Source organism: Octodon degus, unplaced genomic scaffold (genome assembly GCF_000260255.1).
Source record: "Octodon degus isolate 3935 unplaced genomic scaffold, OctDeg1.0 scaffold00100, whole genome shotgun sequence".
Lineage (NCBI taxonomy): Eukaryota > Metazoa > Chordata > Mammalia > Rodentia > Octodontidae > Octodon > Octodon degus.
Genome location: NW_004524676.1, coordinates 3,372,373 through 3,384,281, shown reverse-complemented (window position 1 = coordinate 3,384,281; position 11,909 = coordinate 3,372,373).

The following is an 11,909-nucleotide window of genomic DNA, read 5'->3' as shown; positions in this document are numbered from 1 at the left end:
TAGTTACATTCTCTTAATGAATAGAGGGATTTGTTCTAATGGTGTTTGTAAATAGGATATCAAGTCTGCATCTTGTACAGCAATTAACCACTAGGTGAAATGTATGCAATGTGTTAATTATTTAATCTGTCTTACCAATTTAGTTTGAAATTATCTCATTGCTATTTGTTTCTCAATAAAATTATGAAAAAAATTAAAAAAATAAACACTATTAGTACAAATCTTTCTTCTCATTGAATTAAGAGAAAGTAGCTATATATTTATCCATATATATATTCTTTCCACTACAAAATGATCATTTATATCCTCTTTTTTCGTTTGATTTTGGTGGAGATGGGTATTCCATTGACATTCAAATATTGTAGGTGCATGAATTCAGCAAAATAATCCAATACAGCCTAGTAGTCCATAATAGTAGTGAGTTATCTGTAGGACTGGCAATGTCAGAAATTGTTGACTTGAGCCTTTTACAGCTCAGCAGGGGAAACTATTGACATGTGGACAGATGAACTTGTACTTTCAATTCAGCCTATATATAGAAGTCAACTATGAGGGATTAAGGATTTAAACATAACACCTGACATTGTAAAATGTACTAGAAAAAACATAGAACAAGTTCTATGACAGTGGTCTGGGAGATACTTTCCAAGCTAATGCAAAAGCACAGACAACAGATGCAAAAATAGGCAGATGTGATTAGAATATTGCAAAGTTTCTGTGCTGTCAGGGAAGCTATCTACGGAATGAAGAGACGATGTAAGGAATCTGAGAAATGCCAACATTTCTTATATATGGTTAATAACTGAAATACATAAGGAACTTGATCCAATAACAAAAAAGCAAATAAACCAATTAAAAGAGGCAAAGGACATGAATAAGTATTTCTCCAAAGAAGACATGCAAATGACCAATAAGTAGTTTTAGAAATTGTCACCATCATTTGTCAAGATATTGAAAACTAAAATCATAATGAGATATCTCTTCACACCTATGAGAAGGGTTTCTATCAAAAAGGTGAAAATGAGTAAGTTTAAGCTGAGGTGTAGAACAAGGAGTACTCCTGCACATGACTGATGGAAATGTGTATTAGTACACATCATAATTATGACAAACTGTATGACTTCCTAAGAAATAAGTAAAAACATAACTACCGTATGACTCAGAGATCTCACTTCTGACTAGCGAGCCAGAGGAGATGAAATCAGGATGTGCAGGAGATATCTGCCCTTCCGTGTTACTGCGGCAATATTCCCACTAGCTAAGCCATGAAATCAACCTAGGAGTCCTTCAGTAGATGAGCAGACAAGAGAAATACGGATAGACCCAAAGAACTACTAGTTAGCCTTAGAACAGAAGAAAATCCTGTCATTTGTGATAACATGAATGAACTTGTCATTATGTTAAGTGAAATAAGCCAGGCTTAGAAAAATAAATGCTGCATGGATTCACTTATATGTGGGTTTAAAAAAAGGTGAGTTCATAGAAGTAGTGAGTAGATGGGTGCTACCAGGGGCAGGAGAGTGTTAGTAGGAATAAAGTCAAGAGCTCTGTTGGTGGCCAATGTCGATAACAGTGCATTGTAATTTTGAAAATTGCTAAAGGAGATTTTAAGTGTTCTCACCACCAAAAGAAGAAAAATAATCAGATAAGTCTATGACATCATGCATATATCAATTAGCTTGTTTTAGCCATTCTACATTGTATGCATATTTCAGAACACATACAAAATAAAGATACACAATTTTGTCCATTAAAATGAATGAAAATTTAAAGGGCATTAAGAAATAAAATATTAATTTGACTGTCTTTGTCTCTATTAATTTGCTATGTCCAATGTTTATCTTGTCATCAAGTTATAACCTCCCGGGAGGCACGCAGCCTTGCTTACCACCCACGAGGCTTTTCAGCCATGTTAACGGGCTTCTAATGCCTACCTAATGTGAGTAGCTTTTATTAGGCTATAAAAAAGGGTGGGAGCAGGTGCCACGTTTTTTGATCAAGCTGTGCTGAAGATTGTTTAAAAACTGAAATGCATTAAAGCATGTTAAGATGAAGAAAGAATTGAGAATTCTCCAGAAACATATCAACAGAACAAAAATGTATGTCCACGGAAACCAGCACTGTGTTCTTAGGACATGAACTTACAAAAACCTCTCAGTGCGCACACACACACACACACACACACACACACACAGAGTAAACTTACGCATATGCACTACTGTCACTACTAGTACTTTTATGTTTGTAATAGAGAAAAGGAGTTATGTGATTTGGAGACCTGTGTTTAAAGCAGTGTATGATTAGAACATGTTAGTTTGTTCTGAGTAACTGAAGAGAAAATGCTTTGAGAAAATCCAGCTGTCACGGTCAGTACTTTCAGGCAGCTGAGCAGGGAGTTGAGCTTCAAGCTACTGGTTTTTGCCTACGTCAGGCACACATGCCTGAGACTCTGTCCCCAGAACACTTGCCAAGGAGAATTTTAGCTGCACACGGCTTTGTCGCTTAGGATTTTATCCTAACCCTTTCACTGTTGTCCTTTGGCTAATGCTGTCTCAATAAAATCTCCTGCCGAAATCCTACAGCAGTCATTTCCTCCTAGAGCTAATTTATAGTAACTGGCAGGGGAGAAGGGTGTCCTTTTCCTCTGTTACTTTTAAGTCCTCTGGGTGGCAGTGGAAAGACAAAAGCTACTGGATTTGTCTTGAAACAGAGGGTGTTTGTATACAGTTTTTTATGGTACACAGTGTGTCAGGCATTTCAAATTCCAAAGTGCTGTTATAACTTTTAAATAATACATCACTGAAGTTTTGTCTTAGTGTTGAACATTCCAGTCCTCCACAAGCATTTATGAGCTCCATTTTTTTCCACTTATTAAATAGCAATCCTCCTGGCACATGTAGAATACTGAGTGTTCTAGCCAAATAAACCACTATTAGATGAAATTAGTTAAACTTAATGCATGCTTCACCGTGTTATAAGCACACTTAATTTGTACCTTCTATAAATAAGATCATTTGATGTGAGCATGTGAACCTTGGTCCTTGTGAATTTTTGAGTCTTAATAATCCAATTAATGTAGATTTGTTAAGATATTGTGCATTTGACTGCTCCAAGGCTGAGTGATGTGGCACACAGAGGCTCTTGTGCTGTGTGGAGAGGATTACCAAGGGTTTTGCCCCACCAACAGTTACTGCTGTCTCTGAAGGAGCACGAAATGCGACTGTTCACTGCTCCGTGCAAACACGATCGTGTTGAACGGAGTCCTCGGAAAGGATGTGATCTGTGAGCTTCAGGAGTTGCTCAGGCTCTGCCGAACTGAAAGAGCAGTTGGGTGGGAAAGTTTTAAAATCAACATTGCAAAATAGTATGTGTAAAATAATTACACTGAAAGAAAAAAAAGGAAGGACACCCCTGCTTTTCACTTTAGATTCTTCAGCCATTCCGTGAACGGGATTTTGAAATTAAAATTTTAATTTTTGTTCAAAGCGCAAGGACCGACTTTGAAGTCACGAATCTTCTTGCTGAGGATTTCTATGTTCTTGACTGGCTGCTCTCACGCAGAAAGTATGAGAACCAGCAAGTTCTCTGTCTGCTCCTCGTGCGCTGGTCACCAGGCTGCTCTGTGAAACAGAACAGAGAGTCCTGGCCTCAGCAGGAACAGCTCCTGCGAGTCTACACCACCGCCGCAAACACACCCTTCACGTTCTACGGCTCTCCAACGCATTGCTGAAATGCAGCCTCCCTGCCAGGAAAGGTTTTGACCTGCCACGGAGACAAAACAGCTTCACTTAGAATCCTCGTAGACCACAAGCACGGCAGGAATTTGTCAGTTAAATTGATCTCATTTGTTCTTACAGCAACAGCTCTGCATCCATCCAACCACGCAATTCAGAGCGATTCATCCCTCACTCAGCCCACCCTCTTTTTTCCCTCTTTTCTATTCTTTTATTTCATTTAAACTTCAGTGTAATTTTTTTCTTTGAAATTTTTTTTTTTGTGATGAACTCTAGAATGAAGGATAGTAGAATTGGAAGGGACTTTCAAGACTTAATTGTTTTTTCTTTTTGAGAAATGAAGTTCTGGGACATAATGTAACTCACCTGATATTGCTAGCAGAAGCAAGTCCAGGGTGGCTGTTTGAGTCTCTACCTCGCAACTGAGCGCTCTTTTTGCTTGACCCCACCCATCTCAAGACCTCTGACCTCTTCTTTTAAAAACTTTAGCTGGGTTTTACTTAGGCAGCCTTATGTCATGGGATTCAAAGGCCTCTGTGATCCTGCTTGAGGCAACATTTCCTCAGTGCTGGCCAAGATGCAGGGAATTTCCACCGTTAGATTATCAAAAGAGAAAGCCTACTGTTGGTTAGGAATGGACACTGGGTCTGCCACAAAGATACACTCTATTTCAAACTCTTGCAGTGATTTTGGCAAGTGGAGATTCTAACCCTTGATCCCACCCTTTGGCATTCCTTAATCCTCCATCACATCCGCTACAGTAGTGCTTCCTGATGACACGCATTGCGAACCTGAAACGCCTGCCGCAGGAGGGGAATTCTTATTCTTCCTAATATTGTAGATTTCACAGGCTTCAAACAAAGAGATATTTATAAGGTGTGCATTAATAGCTTAGGAGTAACTGGAAAAAAGGAAGGAAGAAAGGAAAGAAGGAAGGAGAGGGAGGGAGAAAAGAAGGAAGGGGGAAAGAAGGAAAGGAGGGAAGCTAGGGATGAAAAGGCTGCCGGTAAAATAAAAAGGCTCTGTAAAGAGGAAGAAAGAAAGAATGAGAAATCAAGGCACTTAGAGTCTAATTAACATAGTTTTTGTAGGCTTGAGCTTTTCCTGACCTGGATACAATCATGGTGAAAAGTCATAGGGACAGACAGTCACACAAATTTGTTCAAACTAATGAAGAGCTCAGAGTCGGAAGAGTTTAATGTGTGTAGAGGCAACTGAGGATTTCATTTAAGAAATTTGTAATAAAATACATTTGGGATTGAACTCTAGTTTCTGCATTCTCAACAAGCAATCCTTATGTCACTACAGTTGGTTCACGGACCACAGTTTGTCCTCTGAGATGAAAAACTTTGAAATCTTAAGAGGAAAAGCAGGTAAAAGGACTAGGATTGAGGTAATGAAGAAAGAGAAAGCCAACATTTCCACTTTTGCTCGTGAAAAATAGGTGAACAGTGACAGCACTGGCTTTCCAGAGTCCACTAAAGTTAAAACACGTTGCAGAGGGAGGAATTCCTTATGATTTGGGGCATGAAGTGTGGAAGCTAGGGAAGATTTAGCGTGTAGCTGCGTGTCTGGAGTCTGGATGAGAGGATCAGGGTGGAGCTATAGAGCTGGGAGCTTCCCTGGCAAGTGCAAGGGCCTGAGTTCAATCCCTAGTTCTGAGGGGAAAAAAATTGCACACCATGAAGAGCGTGAAGTTGAGAATTAAAGCTAGCTGAGGGGTGAGGTCTGGAGAACAACTATCACGCGCCTGCTAGCTTTTCACACCACCTCGCATCCACCGCTTAAAGGAGAGATTTCATTCGGCCCACGGCTCACGAACTTCAGCACAGGGTCAGCTGGCTTCAAGGCAGAAACACGGAGGAAGCGCGTGGCAGAGCAAAACTGCTTAGGTTGTGGCGGCAGGAAACAGTGGCAGAGGGGACCTGGCTGGGGACCGCGGCCAAGACCACGCCTCTCTGACACGCCCAGACACGCCCAGACACGCCCGGATCTGCTCGGAGTCTGTTAGTTGAAGGCAGCTGCTCCACCAGCATTAGCAGCACGTTTTGCTTGCTGGGCCGCATGAAGTGAAGCGGAGCTGGCTTGGGCTGCGCGTAAGAGCATATGATACAGTTTTATGTATATGAGTAACACAAACGCCCTTTACTATTAAATATCTATGATTTTAACATTAAAAGAAAAGGGCCATAGAAACATAAATCTATTGGGCTATTTGACTCTGCTTGTGTCAAAGTAACATATCAGTGTCTGTTTTAGTGGAAGTGGCCACAATTCTCAGCTCTCAGCTGCTCTTCAGAAACTTCGCATTAATTTTACTCTGTGTCCTTCAACCGTGAAGAGTTGCTCAGCGTAGCTACTGCCCAAAAATGGTGACATGAAAAGGGCTGGTTAGGAAGTAAGGAGTATTCACTCCTGGGAAGATTGAGCTTATAAATGTATAATAAAGAGACAGCAATATTTTTCTTTGAATTGAATGTTTATACTCTGTTTATTTGAAAAATTAATAAATTTTATTTTTCTAGTTGTAGCAATCATATATACAATTATAACAATATTATGAGCAAAAATATGATACAGTTTTGTACTTCCTACACCACAGCTCCTAAAAACTATTTTAAATTATTTTACAAAATAATAGAACAAGGCCAGGCTTAATAAAATAAGAAAACTTACATATCTGCTTAAAAATAAAAATACCAGTTTTCACAGGCACGCACCTGTATATTTAGGTTGAAACATTATTATTGATCATTGTGGACTTTACTGACAAGTTGCACATGTGAATGGAACATCAGACATGTGTGGGTCTTGATGAGACCTGTGCTGGGTTGTCTTAGTTACTTTTCTTGTTACTGAGACAAAACACCCGACAGCCAAGCTATGAGGAGGAAAGGTTTACTTAGCTCACAGTTTGTAGAGGTTTCTGTCCCTAATCAGTTGGCTCCACCCTCCGAGGCAGGGTGGCATGTCAAAGGGGCATCGTGAGGAGAAACACTTCCTGGCCAAGCAGACAGGCAGAAGGCAGTCAATCCTGAAGTAGCAACTAACAAGAGACAAACTGCGAGTAACAAGCAGCAAACCTTTCTCTGTCCCTTACATTGTACACAGGCTACTGACCTGTTAGGGCAAATAGAACTCACCCCTTAATCCTAGTATTGTGCCATGAATGAATCACACACTCCAGACCCAGCTACCTCTGAAAAAGACCCATATATGGCCACATGAGTCTTTGGGGGGTCACCGAGATACAAGCCAGAACACAGGTGCAGCAGGCGGAGTTAACAGTGCGCCGTGCCCTCCCCTGCTTAGCATCCTGCTGCTGCCTACCAACTCTGTGCTTCAGCATTGCACTACAGCTGTGAAAAATATTGCCAAAAATCACACAATAATGGTAAAGCTTAGGATCTTGTGGGCTGTGTTCATCACTAGCTCCCCAGGGGCACAGGCAGCCCATGGGCCGTGGGTTGCTCACAGCTGGAAAACTGCACATTCATTCTGGTGGTGACAATTTTTACCTGTTCAATTACAAAATAGTAACTTCTTTCTCCTCCTCCTCCTCCTCCTTGGAAGGAAAGATTTATTAAGTTTGCAGGTTATGGAGGTTTCAGGCCATAATCATCTGGATCCAGGCAGTGTGGCATGGCAGAGGGCAGCAGTTCATGGTGGCAGAAAACAGCAAAACAGCTGCAAGAGCAAAAAGAGGGGAGCAGCGCTTTACTACTTTCATATTTCCTGCTTCCCTTAATTTGATTCTTTTAATTTGCTCCTCTGTCTTGTCCTCCACTCTCCATCATCTTCTTTTGAATTTTTTTTAGCTCATTTTACACCAGTCTTCCACACTCTCTAACAGGAGTAGAGTTGTTTTTAGCTCAGACATCATCATTTCTTTTAACTTTAGTTATCTGATTGCTGCTTTGTTACTGGGTGCAGAAGTGTCAAGCGACTGTTGTGGCCCCGTTGTGCCACCTGCTGTAAAGTCTCATGAGATAACAAACTGCACAGGTCTGGTAAAGGCGAAGAAGTATGTCACCTATATGGGGTTATGTTTTAAGGGTTAAAATTATTTTTGACATATTTCAGAAATACTTTAAGTGGTATGTTTTCCCTGGAGATTGACTGTCACGGTTTTAAAAATAAGTTTTAATTTTCCAGTGTGCCTAGCATGACTAAGAGTTTATGTTTTATGTCATTTTTATTATTAAATCAACATATCAAATAGCTGCTTTAAATTATTTAGTAATGTCTTCAGGGCATGGTGGTCATTGCTTACTGCTTTTAGATAGATCAGAAAATGTGTATTTTCTTGAAATCATAATTTTTAGCACAAGTAAAGCAATCTTACTTGAAGTGCTTGAATACCTATGCTTTCCTTCTGTATTATAAGAGACAGGTTAGATTTAAATAAGTGTTGGGAGTGGGTCTTTCGCTCTGAACTTGGGGTACTTTGGGGTGTTTCTGGGAATTCCACGAATCATTTTCTGCAGAGCCTTAGCAAGGGTCACGGCACCCCTGTATGCAGAGCGCCTTGCTGAGAGAGCAGCTGCCCTGCTGTAAGCTGGGTGATCAGCACTCATGGGCTCTGTCACCCCTCTTTCGGGCAGCACAATTCAGCCAGTTATTTTTTCCACCTTGATGTGATGTCTATGTAAAGGGAAGATCCTCTCCCTTCTAGCTTTCTGTTAGAATAGCGTGCATTAAACATTATTATCCAAAGCTCTTACGTGAGCAACAGTGTCAGTGAGGTAGAGAGCTTTCGTGGCCCATAGTGTGAACGCTTCTTCGTTATTTTATAATTCTTTGCCATTTTGCTTAGTACTATGCTCAATCTCTCCACCCCACAGGGATAGACTTAGGCAAGTACTCTACCATTAAGCTATATCCCCAGCCCTTTTCAAATCTGACACAAAGGCTTGCTAAGCTTCCCAGGCTGGTTTCAAACTTGCAACCTTCCTGCTTCAGCCTCCTGAGCAGCTGAGATTGCAAGCATGCACCTCCCTGCCCAGCTAATGTATTTCATACGTGTTTGGAAGATGTAAATCTTGTTTGAGTGAAGAGAAAAATGACTGAAGAGATATTTTGATTTCATGATCTAAAATATGGTTTTTAAAAAATTTAAAGCCTATAATCATTAGAGGTATTATGCAGTGACATTTTGTGTTTCATAAAATACATTCTGTGAAGGTGCAGTCTACTATAAACTCAAAGTACATGAGGTAGAAAATAGCAAAATTCAGTTATATGTGGTAGAAATCTCACATTAAGGGAGGTAACAGATTTGTTTTTATATTCTCTATGAATAGAAAGGGGACAAATAGCTTTGCTATTTAATGAAAGAAAAACATTGAACAATTGACATTCTCAGTGTCAGGGAAATTGTTTCTAGAAACCTGGCATTTGTAGGGCTTTTTTTTTTTTTTTTGTGGAACCAGGGATTGAACTCAAGCCCTTGCGCTTGCCAGGGAAGCGCTCATTCCACTGAGCCATCTCCCCGGCCCTATTATGGGCCATTTAATTGCAGTAAATACCCATACAAATAAACACTGGAGGGCATGATACTTCCTGCGTTGTGCATCCCTTTGCGCTCACACCCCAAAAACAATGCCTTGCTGTTGCTCAGACATTTTAAATTATGTCACCAGTATCTGTAATGTTCTGCAACTACTTTATGTACTTCTTGGTTTGTTGTTTCACTTCATGAGTACATAAACTTGAAGAGAAGAGGGACCTCTGAGGGCTTCTTCCACTGCTGTGGGTTCTAGGGCTGTATCCTGAACTCCTGACAGGTGAGACAGGTTCTAAGTACCACCTGAGTGGAAAAGGAAACGAGGGAATGAACGAACGGATGCTACTTCTCCGGATTCCAGCATCTGAAGCCGGAAGACCTAGCTCTCCCTTCCAAACGTTTCATTTCACTGTTGGAGAAAATGGAATCTGAAACAGGTAACACCGTTGAAGTTGAAGCTGCTTATGCTGTTGATACTGCAGCTGGCTGCAGCGTCTGAGCTCTTAATTTCAGGCCTGCTCTGCTCAGAGACAGAATTCAGCTGTAAACAGTGGTGAGTTTTGATTTGGAGATGGCGGAATTCCTTCTCACCTGCACTGTTGATTAACTACAGATCTTAATTAAATATAGAGAAGTAATTAAAAGCTGACAGGAGCCAGTGGGTAAAAATGGTTTAATTTGAATTGTGCTTACTTTTTTTTCTATGAAATTAAAATCATTAAGGGATGTATTTTATTTTAACTTTTGGAAATACTAAGTCATAATTTAAAGTATTTATTATTTCTTTTGCTTCTTCTTTCTCTCTGATTTGGTGACATTCTAAAAATCAGTCTAATTCAGTTTTGAATTCTTTCTGTGAGTGTTCAAGTGTTCCAGATTCTTTTCAGAGAGAGAGAGACAGAGAGACAGAGAGACAGAGAGAGAGAGAGAGAGAGAGAGAGAGAGAGAGGCAGACAGAGACAGAGAGAGAGACAGAGAGGCAGAGAGACAGACATACAGAGACAGAGACAGAGAGACAGAGAAAGACAGACAGAGAGAGTTTATTCCTGGAATTGTTTGTTTTAAATATTGCCTGGAATTACTTGTTGTTTTTTTAAAAAAGCCTTTTCATCACAATATCAACTTCCACACATACAAGTTTGTTTCTGATTCCTTCTGACAAATCAGTCCTGGGCCTGAGCAGGGGATTGAACTCAGGCCCTTGCGCTTGCCAGGCAAGCGCTTATTCTACTGAACCATCTCCCCGGCCCCAGGCCTGGGCTTTTTTGAAATCCCATTTATAATTTCCATCATACTTATGCAGATGTCTCCCCGACAAAAAAAAAAACCCTGTTATTTTAATACAATAAATAGACATTAAAAGCACTGTTTTACTGATATTTTCACATTCCTGATAGCTTCTTTTGTAAGCTATAAGGAAAAGACTCTTCAATCTCTTAGGTCCTCTCCTAAATCTTCCCACAATATGACAGGTGACCTCGAACTGAAAACTTCAAGCTGTATTTTATTTTTTGCTTATTCCAAGATTTGTGTGAGTGAAATTTCGTTTTGAAAATTTGTTAAGTAGTTCATACTAAAATTTTAACAAGTATTCTAAATTCATTAGAAACTGAATTGTGATATTCAGGTTAAAATTAAAGAAAATATCTGTCACGTACCATTTTATGTGATTTTCACTTTGTAATTATTTGAGCTGTCATTACTTTGAGCCTCGATCCCAGGCAGGCCAGTCCTGGTGCGAGGACATCTGCCCGCTCCGGGCACTTAGCCTGCTCTGCCCAGGACTCCTGCTGAGTGCTCCACCCCGGCCTCTCTGCCTTCCGCTGGACGCCCCAAGTCTGTGAGTACCCCCCAACAGCTCATGCTGTTGTCTCTGCTTAAAATATTCTCCTGTTTCTGTCTGAGCCACTTCTGTTTATCTTTTATGGCCAATTGGAATATTACTATGTGATACCGTATTTCCTAACTTCACCTTTGTTCTTGTTATCTTTCTTTTCTTTTCCTTTCTCTCTTTCTTTCTTCTTTCTTTCTTTCTTTCTTTCTTTCTTTCTTCTTTCTTTCTTTCTTTCTTTCTTTCTTTCTGTCTTTGTTTCTTGTCTTTCTGAGTCAGGGTTTCACTATATAGTTCAGGCTGGCCTCGAACTCTCAGCAATCCTGCTTCAGCCTCCCAAGTGCTGGAATTACAGGCAGGTACCATCACACCCAGCTTATTCCTTTCCTTTCTCACTCCATAGTATTTTGTGCTTATCTCTGATCATGTGTCTAATTATTAATATAATGCGTGCCTAGCCTAGCATCTAACAAATCTATTAAAGTTAAAAAAAAAAAAGAAACCAAAAACCAAAAACCAGAGTTGTTCCTGTCTTACCAAGGCCCAGAACATGTCCGGCACACAGTCGGATCTCAGTCTTTGTCCAAAGACTATCAGACATGTGAGAGAGTTCGCTCACCATATAAGTCAACTGGTTTATTGTTTGTATTATTTTGTGAAACCAGAACAGCTTTGTAAGTGCTGAGATTCCTTCCATGTGATTTAAATCCTGAGCCTTACTTAGGAAAACAATAAAACATTTCTTTTGAGGAATATGAAGTGTCAGGAAAAAATTAGCATTGTTCCAGTTTTGCACATTTAAATATAATAAACATATGTTGTGGCTTAGCTGTTTAAA